General features: G+C 50.1%; 1 protein-coding gene and 1 non-coding gene across 5 annotated transcripts in view; one reads left to right on the top strand and one right to left on the bottom strand.

Annotated features, from left to right (window-relative positions):
- The window catches only part of SNX29 (sorting nexin 29), a 426,403-nt gene that overhangs the window by 168,803 nt on the left and 239,695 nt on the right, over nt 1-17,905 (top strand). The gene's annotated exons all lie outside the window — the stretch shown is intronic.
- On the bottom strand, nt 980-1,050 carry TRNAV-UAC (transfer RNA valine (anticodon UAC)). The gene has a single exon. It is a non-coding gene; the product is annotated as a tRNA-Val (tRNA).

The raw sequence follows: 17,905 nt of genomic DNA, 5'->3' as shown, positions 1-17,905 counted from the left end.
TGTGGCAGGGCACTGCCGTGAATTGTTACTCCTGCTGTGGTGACTGTCTGTATGCCTCCGTATGCAGATGTGTTAGTGGGTGGTTCTAATGATTTCACCAGGGTCAGCACCTATGAAGAGACTCCCTAGGCCTAAATTTAAGGCTCTTGACAAAGACTGTCAACATGCTTTCCGTGCCTGCTTTCCTTCAGCCTCACTGGTATTGAGTGTCACTATTTTAACTCTCTGCTAATGTGGTAGCAAGTTTTATTTTCTATTTCTGCAGCGGTTGGATTTTTCCAAGTGTGTTGACCATTTGTTGTGGTGGTGGTGGGTTTTTTTTCTGGCTGTGAAGAGTCAATTTATTGTCAATTTTGATTTTTTTTTTTCCCATCCGATTTTCAGGTTTTCTATTTTTTGTTTACTTGTGTATATTTACAAGAATAGCAACACTTGGCCTTTTTTTTTGTGGCGAGTATTTGTTTTCCTTTTATTTTTTTTGCGTAATGTGTTTTGACCTGTAACGGTTTATGATTTTCACCAAATCAAATCTGTTGACTTCTTTTTGTGATTTCTTCCAGTGGTTTGGAAACTTCTTACAGGTTCTGAGAATAAATGTCTCCTTATTTGACTTATTTTAAACTTTTAAATATCTTTAGTCCATTTGGAGTTTATCCTAGTGTAAGATGTAAAGACAAGTCTGACCTCTCCCTGTTTCTGTCCTCTACCCATTAATTTACCAGTTACTTTGTTCTACGTCCTTTAGTAATGAGTCTTCTCCCTCAATAATTTGTGAGACTGCTTTTCTGGGTCTGTCATGACATACAAAACCAATCATTCTAGGGCCTGTATCTGGCTGTCTTTCCTGTTGCATTGAACTGTTTGGTGGATACTGGTACTATATTCATTATTGTAACTTTGTTGTGTGTGTAAGTGTTGGAACAAGTCTCAATTTACTGGGTTTTTTTTGTTTGTTTTTTAAGGAGGGCGCAGCTCACAGTAGCCCATGCGGGGATCGAACCTGCACCTTGGTTAGTAGCACCATGCTCTAACCAACTGAGCTAACCGGCCACCCCTAAAGTAACCTTTTGTTTGCCCATTTTCTAGATGAGCTTTAAAATTGGGTCAGATTAAAAATATAATTAACTAGGATTTCAATTGTAATCTCATCAAATGCCTGGATGGCTTTTAAGAGGATTAACGATTTTTGAGTAAAACTCTTGTCGGGCCTGGCCTGCTGGTGCCTTAGAAGTCGTTGTGATAAACAAAGGAATTGACGCAGGACTGAGGCAAGGAACCCTGAAGATTGCTAATCCTGTTTTACACTAAAAGGGAGTTTCGTGATAAAGGTGTCAAAGTTTTCTAGCTTCATGCAGTGCTTCATCAAAGACCTGGTGTTACCAGGACCTGGTGTGTCCCCATGTCTGCCGTCTGTCTGTCTGTCTGTCTGGGCCTGTGTGTGCTCTGACGTCTGTCAGTAGCTCTCGGCCTCTGCTTCTCTCCTTGTCTGTCTCTATGTCCCTGCCTCCCTCTCTCTCAGTTTTCCTCTCTTCCAGGTCAGTCTCCCCACGTGACTGTGAGCTGGTTACAGCAGCTCCAGGCCTTACTTCTTTCTAGTTCAAGGCCAGTGTGGAAGAGCTCTTGCCTCCTCGGTCACAAAGCTGTGTACCCATTTCCTAAGTTGTACTGACTCCGACATGCCCATCTCAAGCAGTGGCGGGCCGGGGAGATGACAAGGCTCTGATGGGCCTGGCACAGGTCGCATGCCACCCCCGTGCCTGGGCTGGAGGCAGTCCTGGGGTAGAGTCAACAAAAGTCAAGTGCTCTTTCCCAGAAGTCGGGTGAATGGAGTCCAGGCAAATGTCTGCACTAATTTCTTACGAGTGGAGGGACGCTCACAAGAAATGCACCATGGGAGAGTGAGGGTGCGGGGAGGGGCTCTTGAAGCTCCCAGTGCCCTGACCTTTCCTGGAGGAGTTGCTTTCGATCCTGATCTCGAATCCCGTGTGTATTGGTGTTCATAGCCCTCTTTTATGTTGAAAGCTGCCACTCGGTCTGTCTTTGTGCTCAGAGGAGCAACAGGCCACTAGGTTTCACAGGGAAGAGCGTTGATGCCAAGAGTTCATTGCTGTCTCTTGTGGCTGGCTCGCCTTATTACCAGAGAGGCCCAACCCCAGGTAGCCCCCCAGAGGAAGACACTCTTGCCGATTTATTATCCCTCCAACAGCTGATTCCATGGAGGCATGAAGCAGAGCAGCCGTTCCGCATGTGGTTGTTGCTGCAAACCAAGACGGTGGTGGCTGGCCAGCCAGAAATTGTATGGAGGCCTTTTTGGTTAAGGACTACTGCACGAGGAGGAAAAATAGGTGCTTTGAAGACGGCAGTCAGTGAAAGTGAGGGCCGTCGGTCTAATGAAAGTATGTTCCCTTCTCAAAAAGCGCCGTTCATCTTCATGTTTTTTCTTGTCGCTCGTGTTTCTCCAGCACATTGTTCTGGGGCCCTGGGTGGCATTTTGTGTTCCCGTGAGAGGTCTTGCCAACCTTGGAATAAGTGGCCCGGCGATTGAGTCATTGGTGGCTCAAGAGGTGCCTCTTGTCTGTTAGGGACGCTCATGGCCTCTTGGGGCCTCCGTCTCGGCCCAGATGTGTGTGGGGCATTTCATCAGGATGAATAGTTGGGCTGGGTTTCAGGTCCGTCCATTTAGGAGACTCCAAAGGCACGGACCGCAGGCCTGGCTCTGCGCTCCCGGGAGCTTGGTGGGATCTTGGGCATCCCTAAGTGCCAGGGGTTCCTCTGCTCACACAGAAGAGCCACTGGTTTCACCTGCGTCAGTGAGTCACACAGATTACGTAGGATAATATCTGTCAAGACCTGGTGTGGCTATGTCAGTCCGTTCATTGCACCGGTGTCCGTTATCTCACATCAGAGTCCTTTGCGGCTCCTGCAGAGGTTAGGCTCTCAGCAGCACGGATAAGGAGAAGCACCACTAGTTAGAATTGCTCTGGGCAGTCCCTTAGGAGATACCATTTTGTAGAGTCTCCTTCTTCCAGCAGTAGAATCAATGGTTGTTTCTGAAGTCAAACACCAGATGAAGTGGCTGGTGGGTATTTGAGAGCTAGGTTGTTCTCTCTCCCTCCCTCCCTCTCTCCTTTCTTCCCTCCCTCCCTTTCTGTTAAACCCCACAACCTCTCACTTCAGGAGGAGCCTTGTACTAGGAGAAGCACGTGGCAGCTAAGACTCCCAGGGAGCAGTAGTTCTCATGACTGTTTCGTGCGTGTCTGGAGCTGGGGGAACGTAACTGCGGGGGGCACACAGTGTTGGCCTATTTCTCTCCTTCCCTTCTCTGCCTGCACCTTTCAGTGCAGGCCTGGCGTCTGTCTCACGCGTACACTGATCCACGCACGTGGTCAAACACGAATAAACTAAATGTGCATGATGTCACTCTAGGGCAAGTGCCGGACGTGACTGAGGCCGGTCGCTAGCCGGGGCTGTCCCCCAGCTCGGAGAGTGAGTGCCGGGGCAGGTTTCCTGTCCGGCCCTTGCTGACCTCTGAGCCCGGGCTTCTCCCTTTCTGCCACCCGGCTATTTCTCTCCCCCACGCCTGGCGCCTCCTTCTGTCGTTGGTGATACCTGCCACCTTGTGAGGAGGTTTTTAATGGTGAAGTCAGTGAGAACACATTGGGCTGAAGGACTCACGGGGTGTGGGGTTGCAAGATAACTCGAACTAGATCCCGGTGACGACGCTTGTCCCCTCAGAGTGATAACGTGGGGTCTCAGGTTCTGAGAATGGAAGAAACGATTCTATTTTTTCCTTCCTATCATCCCATGAATCACGGGCTGAATGGAGCATTTCTTGTGCTTCCTGGAAGCAAAATCACCTTTGCAATATTGATTTGGGCCCCGGAGTGCCTAAGTGGAAGCTGGTTTACCATCTCTGAGAGGCCGCCCCACACGCCTGACAACTGTTTTCTGCGGGAGGGACCGGGGAACGGTGCGGAGGGATTAACGCGCAGGATCGTCAGTCACGTTCAAGCACAGATGTGCGTCGCTCCTGGAGTCACATTTCTCACCATTTGTTACTGTTACTTAATTTGAAATGGCAGTTTTGTGCTCTGAAAAGAACAGTCACGTTTCTCCTTCCAGATTTGTTGTGGCAATTTACGGGTGGCTCTAATTATAATGTTTGTTCGCTCAGGCTGCAGGTAGGGCCCACCTAAGTGGTGATAGCGCTGCTTTAAAAATAATTCGGAAAGGCCATGTTTTTTCTGATAATGACAGAGAACACTGATTTCTTTCTTCCCTATAAAAATTTCTCCTGAGTGGTAAATGGAAAAATGCAGTTTCCCTTTCTTGCTGGATCATTTCTGTGGTGGGTGAGAGCGTGGGTTCTGGAATCGGTCATTCTTCAGGCAGGATCCTAGCCTTGCTTCTTCTGAGCTGCGTGACCTTGGCTGAGTTCTGTGATGTGGCCCAGCCTCAGTCTCACCATCTGTCAAATGGTGGAATAAGAGGAGCTTCTCACAGGGGTGACTGGTACTGACATGTCTGTGATGTGCTGTGACAATGTGTGTCAAGCGCTTAGTGGGGGGGGGGGGAGCCCTTCCCTTCCTAGAAACTGCCCGATACGTGTGACCGCTATTATGATTCTTTGCTTTCATTCTCATCATCGCTTGGCTTTTGAAAGATAGTGACAACTTTTGTTTCCTCTAGCTAACTTTTCCTAGTTTTATTTAAGGGAACAAATTCTCTTGAACACATTGAAAAGTATAGTGCCTAAAGAAATTTAATTTTACTCTTTTTTGGTTTGTTTTCTTTTTTACCAAACCCAAACTGGTGGTGGCCATTTAGCTCACGTCACTGCCGCCCACCTCCTGATTTATGGCAGGACCGCAGGCCTTGGCTCTGATGGATTCTGAACCAGACGTTGTCTCCTGCAGCAGCTGCATCTGTCTCTTTGGCTGGAGACACCCTTGTGCTGGCTGCTCTGGAGCAGGCTGGTTTTGCGGTTGGTGGTATGTTCTGGAGAGAGGAGTTGGTTGGGGACATGCAGAGTTTCTGCTGCAGGCACAGGCCACCTTGATTTCCCATGGAAGGGTTACCTGTTTGGACTCATCAGCCATTTGAAATTGGGTTAATAATTTCCTTAAGACTCACTCTTTTTCATCTGCGAACTAGGGCTATTAACGATGGTTACCGATTAAATGAGTCCACCAAGGGTAATTGACACAGTGCCTGGTGGGTAAGCGCTCCATAAATGTTAGCCGTGGTGCTTTTATTTCTGTTGCTACTTCCTTGGAGAGCGCTAATGATGACCGAGAGGGTGTCCACAGGTGTTGACGCTGTCATCCCTTTCCTCGGAGTCTGTCATTTGGGCTGATACATATCAACACTGAGAGAAGTTCGCTGGTAAAATGAGGTGGTACCTTTCTTTCAGAGGTGGGCACATTGTCTGGATGTCTCCAAGAACATCTGGCTTGCAGAAGTTCTGACGTGTGACTGGATGGTCCAAGGAAGGGAGAGGATGCAGGTGGGAGGCAGAGCTAATAATTAGTTGCGGCCAATAATCCTCCTGCTTGGGGCTGGGGGCGGGGGTCACTGCTGGGATAAGCCTTGGATCAGAAACAGTGCTCAGCGTGACCATTGGTGACTGACTCCTAGAGTCACATGTGGCCTTCAGGCCTGACCAGCACGGAAGAGCCAACTGGTGGCGTTCTGAGAAGATGCAGCCCCAGGCCCGCAGCCGTCACTGTCAAAGGCGACAGGTTCAGAGCATCTGCTCAGGTGTGTGTGGGGGGGGAGGTCGGGGACAGCTGCTCTGAGAAGAGATGCTGGAGCTCAGACAGTGAGGGGGGTGGGGTGGGGCCCTGAGCACGAGGACCTCAGAGGTTTCAGGAAAGGATTTGACCTTTATTCTGAGATGAACGGGGGACTGACAGGATCAGATCTGCTTTTTAAATTTCTCACCCTCCCTGCAGAGAGTTGAGGAAGGCAGAGTCCTGTTTGGGGTGACCAGTTGGCCACTGCAGTGGTCACCCGGGCCAGGGATGGTGGGTGGCAGCTGGGGCGGAGGTGATGGGAATTAACAGACGACTGAAGGATTTGGGAGCGTGTGTGGGGGTGAGTGGACAGCGCAGGACTTCGTGTCTTGCAATTTTAGCCAGAAGGCTTTGTGATCGGACTGTTCGTTCTTCAGTCCTTGTGCCTTAATCTTCCTATGGCCTGCACAGTCGATTTCCTTCTACTTTTCCCTGAAAATGATCCTGTGGGTAAAAATATCTTGCAACTTCTTCAGACGAAGCAAATACACGCGTGACTGAAAGCGATTTGTACTGAGAAAGCAGCCGGCGGTCCGTGGTCCGCTCAGGCGTTGTGTCTCCTCCCAGAGCCACTGGTTCCATGCTCCTTTTACCAAACACACAGCAGGGCCCACGTTTTGTGGTGGCATCACCTAGCGCAGCGTTACAATATTTTGTTTATTTTCAGCTTCAATGAAGGCTGAAAAGTCCCACTTCCAGGCGGTCTCCAGGCTGGTTTTGCTTTGCTTTAGATTGTGTTTTTTTTTTGTGGACTCTGCTTAGGAAGTGCTATTGTAGTGTGTCTTTAAGAGAAACCCAGCTGTAATGGAGGCCACTTGTGTTTCTGGCTCCAGCCCTGCCGCTGTCCAAGAGCGACGATCAATCTAATTTCTGTCCCAGAGAAAGGTGGCGAGTCCCCGTTGTGGTGTTTACCCGCGTGGGATTACCCCCCCCCCCCCCCAGTCCCCAAGCCCAAGTCGCCCTGATCACATGCTTGGATTGTCGCCGCCCCAGCCCCTCCTGGCCCTCCCTGCGTCCACCCCGCCGCACCTGCCCTGCTGTGCAGTGTCCGCTGCCTTCACAATGACCCTTTGACAACAGAAGTCAGGTCATGTCCCTCACCGGCCCCAGCCTTGCAGGCCGCCCTTTGTGCTCGGGACCCAGTCAGACCTGAGCGTGGCCCTCAGAGCCCCACATGGTCTGGCCCCGGCTCCTTTTTCTCTGTTTCCTGCCACTGCCCTGCCCCGGACACCTCCCCTCCTTCTTCCTCGGCACGTTTCAGTCTCAGACTTTGTTCTTGCTGTCTCTTTGGCCTGGAAGGTTCTACTTCCAGGCCTTTGTATAGTTCTCTTCCCCCTTCCGTCAGGTCTCCACAGTGGGGAGAACACCTACTCAATGGGATACAGGAGAGAATTAAGGGAGGTAATGTGCGCTGCCCAGTTCCTAGTAAGTGCTCAATAAACGATCGCCGAAACAGTGATCCAACACCCCAACAATCCGTAGGAATCACCGTTATTCATGAGTATGCGCTGCCTGTGAACCGTGCTCGTCTCCTTGGCCTCTCACTCCTGCTCATAAAGGGCCGCTGTAGAACTGTCCCCTCCCAGTGCTGGCAGCCTCACCTCGGCCCCGCAGCATTACGGGGATAGCGCCGCTTCTCTGGCTCACATCCCCTAAGAGGCAGCAGCCATCTGGGGGGCTCTGGGCACTCGGCCATGCGGAGCCTTCCGTGGGCCACCAGCCGCCTCTCCAAGTGGCGCAGTGCCCATGGCGAGGGAGCAGCTGTCTCTTCCAGCTGCCTAATTGCTCGTCAGATCCACTTGAGCACCAGCTTAACAAATTCATTGCTTCAGCGCAGCCGTCTTCCTCATGATCTGGACTGCCACGCCTGGGGGTCGGGGTGGGGGAGGGACCGTGTGTCGGGCTCGAGGAATCTTCAGACCCAGAAGACGCTGGTGGTATTTGGGTCTCTGGTTTGTCTTTGTGGACCTGGCAGCCCCAAAGGAACGGACATGTGTTTATTCAGTAGACGTCTTCTAACCCCTGCCATGTGCTAGGCAGGTCTTGAGATGAGAGATAAAATAAAAGGTGGTGGACGCAGTCATTCGGGCCATAAGCCACTGGTAACTGGACATTGACCTAGATGTAGTCCTTCGTTTGTTCATTCATTCCTTATTTTAACAAATACTCAGCAAGTGCCTATCATGGGCCAGATACTCTTACAGGCATTTAGGCAAACAGTGAACAAAACAGAAAAAGATTCCTGCCCTTGTGGAGTTGCATTCTAGTTGAGGAAAGACACATGACATCAACAAACATGATAAACAAGGTGTGGACATATCACGGTATTTAAAACCCCAAGATTGGATGAGATCCCCAAGAGAGCAAGTATAAATAGACTAGGACTGAGCCCCAGGGCTTCCCATGATAAGAGGATGTAGGCAAATTAGGAGGTACTAGCAAAGGAGATGGAGGAGTGACCAGAGAGATGGGGGAACCAACAGAGTGTGGGGTCCTGGAGGCCAAAGGAAGAGTATGTTTGAAGAAGGAGAGAGTGAGGCAACTGTGGTGTGTCCAGGGCTGATGAGGGATCCAACGAGATGGCAGCCGTTGGTGACACTGACCAGCACATGTCAGTAGACTGGTGGGATGGAAGCTTCATTAGACAAAGTTGGAGAGAAACGAGGAGAAGGGGAATTGGGGCCAGTAAGTGTAGACAGCCCATGGGAGCAGGTTGGTTGCAAATGATACGTAGCGAGGAAACGTGGCAATGGACAGCAGGGATGTGGAGGAGAAACGTTTTTGAAAGACGATAATCAACACTCATTTGACAGTTGTTTATGGAGCACCTGCTGTGCGCCAGGTGCCGTGCTGTCTGCCTTCCAGCGGGGACAAGAATAGCTCCTGAGTACATGGGACTTAGCTCTACGGGGGTTTCATGGTAGACGGTGGCGTGACCCTGACCTGTGCACTTGGTTCCTGATGTGCACAACCCCTACGTTCTTCCCTGTTCCACTTGGGTTGTTGACAGCGGAAATGGAACACCTGTGCTGCCCCCAGACGGGTCTCTCTGGGCTGCACCTGAGGTTGGGGCAGGATTGTGTTCTTTTCTGGAAGCTCTACGGGAGAGTCCATTTCCTTGCTCATTCAGATGTTGTGGAATTCGGTTCCAAGCGGTTGTAGAGCTGAGGTCCTCATGTCTTTGCTGGTTCTCCTACCGGCCTCTGTCCAGTCCCCACGCGTTGGCTGCTGCATTGCAGAACCTGCCGTAACACATCGACCCCTTCGCACGCTTGGAATCTGACTCCCCTTCTGCGGCGTCTCGTCTGTCTTCCTTCTCTGCTTCCTTTCTCTTCTGCTTCCAGCCAGAGAAAGTCTCTGCTAAGGGCTCGCGTGATTAGATTGGGCCCAGCCCCTCCAGTAAGCCAAGATAACCTCCTCATACAAAGGTCCGTTTTTCTGTGTAAAGCAGCCTAGTCACAGCTCCCGGAGATTACGGCGTAGGCATTTGGGGAGCTGTTCGCCTGCCACACCCATGTCAGTCAGTGCCACCAACTGGTTGTTCACACCAGAAATCTTGGAGTCGCCATCCTTTGTTTCTCTGTATGCTTCCTGTTCCATTTCCAACCCATGGGGAAGTCCTGTCAGCTCCAAAATACATCCCAAAGATGACCGACCTGTGTGACCTTCTCTCCCCTCCCATCCTGGGTCGGACCACACCGTCTCTTGCTGGGGTGTTGTAGAAGCTTCTGACTGGTCTCCTCTTTTCCAGTTCTCCCCCTTCGCAGTCCGTTCTTCACACTGCAACCAGATTGACTTAAAAATAAGCCAACAGAGCATATCACATGCTTCCCCTGCTTAAAGCCCTCCATTGGTTTGCCTGCTCGTGAGAATAAGGTGGAGAATGCTCTTCACAGCCTGCAAGGGCCTGTGTGATCTGGCTGCCATCTGCCTTACCGTTCTCATCTGTGACCCTCTCCTTGTTCGTGATGCTTCTATCCCACCGGCTTTCTTTCTGTTCCTTGAAGAAGCCCCTTCGATCCCATGTCTCAGCACTCACCAGTCCCTTTGCCGGAATATTCTCCCCTAGGAGATTTCCGTGACTGATCTTGTCTCCTCAGAGAGGTCTAATCTCCTCTTGTCTACAGGAGCTCCCCCCAGGTACTTTCTCCTGGTTTATATTTTGCATAGCAGGTGTTACCATCAGAAATTATCCTCTTTATTTATTTACTCGTTTGCTGCAATCCAGATGTAAGTGCTCGGGAGGAAGGCAGCAGCCTAGTGTGTCCTCCCCCGTGGGAAGCAGCGCATAGCCGCCTCTTACCGTTTATGTGCTGGGTGAAAAAACACGATTGCGGCATCAGAATTCTAGAGCTGTTTTGCAGAATGAGTTGTATTTCTAAAAGAAAAAGCACTTTCTCTTACTCTACTCCCAACACTTCTGGCACCAAATGTGGGCGGGAGGGGGGATGGGTTTCCACACCAACAGATTCTCCAACTTTCCTGACACCAGCTGGGTGCCCTGCAATTCAACTCCGCCTGATCCTGACTGGAATTGGTGCAGACCCCACAGGTGACGGGCCTGTTCCCATGAGCCCCGCCCCCAGTCCCACAGGCCCTGTCCCCACCTGGGCCCCACCTGGATGCCAATCGCAAGTGCTCGGTTACCTCCTGTGTTTCTGACCGATTGGCTATAAGTCATGGATTCCTCCTCCTCAGGCTTAGGAATTTGCTAGAATGGCTCACAGAACTCAGAGAAACCTTGACTTACATTTGCCGGTTTATTATAAGGGTTATCACAAAGGCCACACATGAAAGGCCAGGTGAAGAGGGACACAGGGTGAGGTCTGGAAGTGTCCTGTGCGCAGGGGCGTCTGTCCCCGTGGAGCTGGGTGTCCACCCTCCCAGCACGCGGTTGTGTCCACCAACCCTGAAGCTCCCCTCCCCCCACCCTGTAGTTCAGGGAGTTTTATGGAGGCTTCATCACACCAGCATGAAGGACCTTTAACTCAATCTCCCGCCCTTCTCCCTCCCTGAGGGTGGGGGTGGGGCTGAAACATCCAACCTTCTAATCTTCATCTTTCTGGTGGTCAGCCCCCACCCAGGGGAGCCCACCCAGTGTTACTTGATTAAAACAAAAGACTCTCCTATGGATAATCCAGGAAATTCCAAGGGATTTAGGAGCTCTGTGTCAGGAGCCAGGGTCATAGACGTGTGTGAGTGTGTGTGTGTGTGTGTGTGTGTGTGTGTGTGTGTGTGGCGGGGGGGGTGTTCTTATTATTTCACAATTTTAGCTACAAGGAAACACTTTCCATCTGCCCATGTCTCATGGGGCTTGTCAGAGGTGTCAGTGTGGCGAGAGTGGTTGCTTTTTGTTTAATATCCAGTCAGACACCCAGGAGGACTTCCTGCCTCCTTTGGGAAAGTTCCTTGAATCTCAGTCGGAGGAAGACTTCTGTCATTATCTGACCATAGTCGTCACACACAGCGAGACTGCCGTAAGCAGACGAGCCGTCTTATCAGCACAGAGACACAGAGGGGGATTCAGGCCTCCTGCTTGGACTGTTCCAGTTCTTTCCCCAGGTCCCTCCTGCTGTGTCTTCTGTCCTCGGCTTCATCCAGCTCTTCCTCACTTTGGCTTCTTAGATACAATTAAGGTTTTCTGGGAAGTTGTCAGGGCTGCTGAAAATCTCTGGGCTGCTGGAAATAGCCTCTGGTGCGTCATTTATTATGTTGTTCCAAATACATCCTGGTCTCTTTCTCACGTGGGAAGGAAATGCACTCACTCAGCTCCCAGGTGTCCAGGGGAGTCTGTTAGAATCCAGAGTGGTCACGGCTGGGCCGCCTGCTTCCGCCCCATCTTTGAGGGGGCGCCGTAGGTTCTGTTGGCCTAGTAGGGTCACTGGCTGACCTGGACTCCTCTCTGTCTGCCCTCCTGCAGCTTGAACAAGCCCCACGGTGCCCAGTGGGGGCAGGGCCAAGTGTGTGTCTGCCTTGCCTCTGCCAGCAGCCTTGATATGAGCTGTGACGGAGGGCACTGTGCCAGGCGACGCTCGTGGAGTGCCCAGGGGCGGGAGGGGGGCCAGCCCTGGCCCATCACGTGGGGCCTGCAGGACAGCCCCCGGATGTGGTTTTCTCCCATTTCCTAGTTTCTCTGTCTTAGGATGTTTTCGCATTGCCTAACGCACTGGTTCTCAAACTTAGTGCGTGCACTGAAACCACCCAGGTGTTTATTAAAATGCAGATTCCTGCCCCCCCAGACCCACTGAATTAATTTCTGGGAACAGGGGTCCAGGAACCTGCATTTAGGCTTCCCGCTCCTATCGCGTCGGTGCTGACCTAATGGTTCTCCCTGCTGGGGTCACCACCATGGCACGAGCCCCACTCAGCAGCCTTCCCTGCCCCCTCCTGCAGGGGTCTCCGCCCTGGTGAATGCAGCCGCTTGGACCTTTGCATCCACTTTTCCTCGGTCTGCTCTCTGTCCCTAAGCAGGTGGTGGCCATGTCGAAGCTTCTCCTGTGTGTCTCTTGTAACCTCTTTTTCCTTTCAGCTGTGGCCTGACCTGTGGCATTTTTTAGAATTCATAAGAGATGTGAGCTTTGAACATGATTTCTTTTCTAAGCCAATTTCTTTTCGCCCCTTGAAACATTACACTTCCCCATGGCCTTGAGTTTCAGGGATGATGATTGTCTATTCGCTGCCTGAGTTCTGGGCATCTCCATTTCTGCCCTGACACTGCTCTCCTATGGGTCCACAGATCAGGGACGGGTTTCCAGTTTTCAGCATTAATTGTGTGAGCTTTCCTTTAACCCCCTCTCTCGACAAAACCATCTTCCTTCTCCAGTATCTCTTGGATTACGGGCTTCCGTTGACTGCCTCTGTGCATTGGCTGTGGGCGTCCGGGGTGGTGACCGTGCTTGCACACTGCTCCAGGTGCTTGCTTGATCGTGTGGTTTACACAATGAACGTTAGCACTGAAATCAACTTAGAAGGTCTTTTGCTTGGTTTCATCCATGAGGACGCTGAGGCCCGTGGACGTGAGGCGGCTGTTCAAGGTCACAGAACACTCTGTGGGAACTTGGGGCTGGGGAACATTTGTTAGCTATCAATTTGAATTTTTTTTTTCCTGAGATATAATTCACATGCCGTATAATTTGCCTGTTTTAAGTGGATAGTTGAGTGTTTTGAATTTTTTTTTTTTTTGGCATATTCACAGAGTTGTGTAACTATCACCACTGTATAACTCCAGAACATTTTCTCACCCTGAAAAGAAATCCATTACCAGTCACTTCTCACCCACTTCTCCCCCCCAGCCCTTGGCAACTATGAAACTGCTTTCTGTTTCTGTGGATTTGCCTGTTCTGGACTTTTTATGTAAATGGAATCAAGATTTATCTATGTTGTGGCATGCGTCGTCAGTACTTCCATTCATCAAAGAAGTTTTTAATTGTGGTAAAATACATATAACATGCAATTTACCATCTTAACCATTTTGAAATGTACAGTTCAGCGGTATTAACTACATTTATATTGTCGTGCAACCGTCACCCCCGTCCATCTCTAGAATGTTTTCATCCTCCCAAACTGAAACTATACCATTAAACAGCAACTCCCCATTTCTCGCTCGAGCCCCTGGCACCCACCAATCCCCTTTCTGTCCCTATGAACTTGACTGCTCCAGGTACCTCACAGAAGGAGAATCAGACAGTATTTGTCTTTTTGTGACCAGCTTATTTCACTTAGCATAATGTTGTCCAGATTTATCCATGTTGTAGAACGTGTTCCAATTTCCTACTTTTAAAGACTAAATAATACTCTGTTGTATGAGTATTTCATGTTTTGCTGGTCTGATCCATTCACCTGTTGATGGACGCTTGGGCTGCTTCCCCTTTTTGGCCATTGCAAATAATGCCGCTGTGAACATTCGAATACAAGTTTTTGTATGGACATATATTTTCAGTTCTCTTGGGTTGAATTTTTTAAAACAACCTTGTGCTTTTTGTATTACTTTTGAATTTATAATGAAATGGGACACAGAAAATAAGTGGGCACATCTAGAATATCAACTTTTCCGGACTCACTGTGTTTTCCGGGATGCGGCCGGGTACGTGGGAAAGACCCACATCCTGGGAAACAGCTTACCCAATCCGTCTGAACCTTGCTCAGGCACTTCCTCTGGAATCAAGATTCGTGTCGGTCTGTGCCAGGCCAGACTGCTGGTCGAGGGCAGGGGTGGGAGCTCCTGTGGATGGTGTAACATAGTGGTTAAGACTGTGGACTCCGTTCCCCCGCTTGTGGAATGGGAAGGAAGATGAAATACGTCAGTGCGTGTCAAGCGTTTACAATAGGGCCAGGCACTTAGTAAGCATCCAGTCAATGTTAACTGACTGCTGTTGCTTTATGATTGGGTCTTCCCTTCTCGGACAGTTGCCCAGCCCCTGAATCGCTGCGTGGACCAAGTGAGAGAGGAGGTGCTTACCCACCTTTGAGAGAATCCGAGCTGTTTTCGACATGCAATGGCTTCTCATGTGACTTGTCGGCCAGGTCAGGATTCACACGCTCGCCCTGTTCCTGGATTTGCAGGGCTCTGGTGGACGTGTATGTGCCCCAGTGGCATAAAAATACCGAACTGGATTTGTTTTTCCTGCAGTGAGCATGTGTTACTTTCTAATCTGAAAAAATAAACCTGTTAAAGAAATAAAAGGACAACATATCAAGGCCCGAGCGCTGTGATACACATGCCTGTCAGTGAGATGGCATCTCGGGTGAGAGCAGCAAATCTTTATTGACCAATGTTCTTGGTAAGTTGCGCTGTTGGGCAGTCGGTCAGGAAGTACTGAGAGTCAAATCTGTGCCCCGTAGATTCTGAGCATTTTGTGGGTTCAGACGAACAAGGTGGAGCCTTCTTCTTTAAGGTGCTTCTGTTCTAGGCGGATAGACAAGGTCACGATCTAATGTTCCATTAATTCCCCGACTCTTCCCCCCGCCATCGCCGGGGACAGAGCGTGCTCACCTCTGCCAGGTGCTTCGTCTGTGTCCTTGTTGAATCCCCCGACGGGAACCTGCGAGATGGGTGCGGTTGTCCTCTCTTTACCGAACACAAGTCGGGGCCCAGGACAGGAAGGGCCTTGCAGAAAGTGATGGAGCTGGGATTTGAACCCAGGTCCGTCTGACTCCCGCTCCTGTGTTCCTCTCGTTCTCCTGACAGATCCTCTTGTGTCACTCACTGCATCTTATACCTGCGGAATGGCGTGGAATCCTAGGGTCCAGGCAGCTGAGAGAAATCCTCCGCACGGGAGTTTGAAATTCCGGGAGTATCTTCTTAAGGGCGGGTTGTACAGCGATTTTCCCAGGGAAGGTTTTGATTCCCATAAACCCAGATCTTACAGATGAACCATTTCTGCCTCTGATAGGTAGAGCCCCGCTGCTTTGAGAATGAATTGCAGAAGTCACACATGCTTATTGTTTCGTATAAAATGGTACAAAGGTTTAGAGTGAAGTACGGTTGCCTACTGCTTTCCGTACCCAGGTTACCAAGGCTCACAGCTGGCTGGGCCCTTTGTCCTTGCTCTGGCCACCAGGTACACGTGGACGGTATCCTTCCTCCCCACTCCTTCCTGCCTTCCCTCCCACCAAAATAGAACCGTGTCACCCACATTTCTATTACTGGTTTAATCCTTGAACCTAGACACGGCTGCATTCTGGAATGAGCAGTGTTATAGACGGCATTTGGAGCCATCTGGGTCACCTTGTCCCGCTGTGGGCAAGCTGACCCTCCCTTGGGCTGGGGCGTGCGGTCGGGCCCAGAGCCCTGCTCAGCAAACAGTCTGCACCACTGAGGGCAGGAAGTCGCTCTGTCTGGCATACCTCGCCACTTGTTTTATTTCAGCAAAAGAAGGTTTTCACTGTCAAACTACTTTTCACTTGGGGGAAAACACAACTCAAGTTTCTATCAGAGCCTCTGCAAAGCTACATCACATGAGCAGGTGAGAATGTGCTTGGCGAGGGGTGTGATGACAGTTCTGGTTTTATGCAACAGCCCTGCCCAGCTGTCCCTGTACACGTGTTATATATATTTAGATGCTCTCTTGGCAGAGAGATGCGCCATCTGAACAGGTGAGCAGATTTCTCCGGAAAGGCCTGGAGGAGATGGAAACTTCTGATGAAAAGGCTTTCTGATTTGAAAAAGAAGGCAGCCTGTCATTTTGCATTCGCCTTTTAACATTTGATCGTATCTTTACTACTTGGAGTGAGAATATAAAGTAGTTTATATCCTTTTGTTTCATCTTCACCGAGAGGCATCATTCTCCCGATTTCACAGATGAGGAAACGGGGGCTCAGAGAAATGCAGCAGTGGGCCTGGGGTCTCAGTCTCGTTCGTGACGGGCCAGGGTTTGAACAGTCTCTCTGCCCCCACTTCTCATCGTATGGAGCTCTTCCTCAGCTCTGAACAACATCCCCTCAGTCCATAGTTGCCGGTCATGTTCTTGGGGGTGCAGACGAGTTGGCACTCTGGGTAGATTTCGTTGTGGACATCACAGGGTAGGACCTTGTTTGTGTAACCTTTGCGTAGCTTGGCTCTCACATGAGCCCCCTGCTTTGTACTGGACAATTGCCTGTCTGGGAGATGGGAGGGTTTATAGTAAGTTTTTAAAGAATTTGGTTTCAACTTTTGGAGTTTGAAATTTATAGCGTTCTTATACCACAAGTAGACAACCCAAAGTGGAAGGGTGTTTTGTGTGTGTGTGTGTGTGTGTGTGTGTGTGTTTGATACATTCGGGGAAGTGGCTTTCCTTTGGGGTTTTAGCACATGGCCCTGGAAGTCTGTCACAAGTGGACATTGGTACCATGGTGCTGAGTAGGCTCTGGATGGTAGGAAGGCACGTGGTGACCTGGGAAGAGCACGGGGCTTTGAAGTCAGGCAGATGGGTTAGTATTACTGGTGGTCTGTCCTGTGCTGTGTTTTTAAGAAAACCTGAGTCGCTATTTTCTGCTCTGTGCAGTGGCGATGCTGCGCAATGGATGTCAAGCCTTGAGTGAGACGATGTGAATCAGTGGGGTTTTGCTGTGCTCGTGGGGCTCAGTAAACAGGACCTGTTTCCCCGAGAATAAGACCTAGCTGGACAGTCAGCGCTAATGTGTCGTTTGCAGCAAAAATTAACATAAGACCCGGTATTTATATTATATATTATATTATGACCCAGTCTTATAGTAAAATAAGACGGGTCTTATGTTAAGTTTTGCTCCAAAAGAGGCATTAGAGCTGATTGTCCGGCTAGGTCTTATTTTCGGGGACACAGGGTAGCTCTATGCCTCTGTCCTGCCTGAGCCCAAGGCGGGGTGGTGGGACCTTCTCCTGCACCAGTAGGGAGTAGCCACTCCTTTTCAATGCCACCATCTCTTGTTTTCCTTCTTCCCCAAATACTATGGCCTGGCTTCTCCTGAGAAACTCTAGGTTGAGTACAGATTTCTCAGTTTTGGGGGACTCCCTTCCCCACGGTTGGAATGAGCTGAGTAGCAGCCAGAGTTTGTTGTTGCCCCATCTCTACAAAGCCATAACGTGTTCAGTGTTAAATCAGGGCCCCTGACAGAAACTCGCCCGAGATGCCAGGCCTGCTGCCCTGCTGACACCTGGTTTTTCTGAACTGAGAGCCGAGCTGGGGGCTGGTGGCAGTGGTGTTTCATCCTGTGGCTCTTTGGAGTTGTGACTATTATTATTATTGTTTTGTAATAGGAGGAAACTGAGCTTTCAGTGGTGGGGTGATCTCACCTCGTCCTGTGGTTTCTATCATCTTTATGCTATTGACTCCCGATTTTATATCGCCAACCCTATTCTCTCCCCTAAATTCCAGATTCATAGGCTAATGCATTTGTGCTATATTTTTTCTCCGATGACTGAGGGTTGTATCAAATCTGAGTTGTCTGAAAACCCATTCCTGTGCTCACTCACCTCTTCCCGACCACACCTGCTCCTTCCCCAGTCTTGTCCAGCCCAGTAAAATGATAGCTCCACTCTCCCAGGTTCCTGAAGCTGCAAATCTCAGTGTTACATTGACTCCTGCCTTCACCTACACCCCACGTCACATGTGTCAGCAGTTCTTACTGCTGTCCCTTGTCAGTTCTTACTGACT

This window comes from Rhinolophus sinicus, chromosome 10, assembly GCF_057876585.1.
Source record: "Rhinolophus sinicus isolate RSI-liver-muscle chromosome 10, RSI-T2T, whole genome shotgun sequence".
NCBI classification, from domain to species: Eukaryota; Metazoa; Chordata; class Mammalia; order Chiroptera; family Rhinolophidae; genus Rhinolophus; species Rhinolophus sinicus.
The sequence above is the reverse complement of the archived record's forward strand: the minus strand, read 5'-3'. Positions and strand labels throughout refer to the sequence as shown.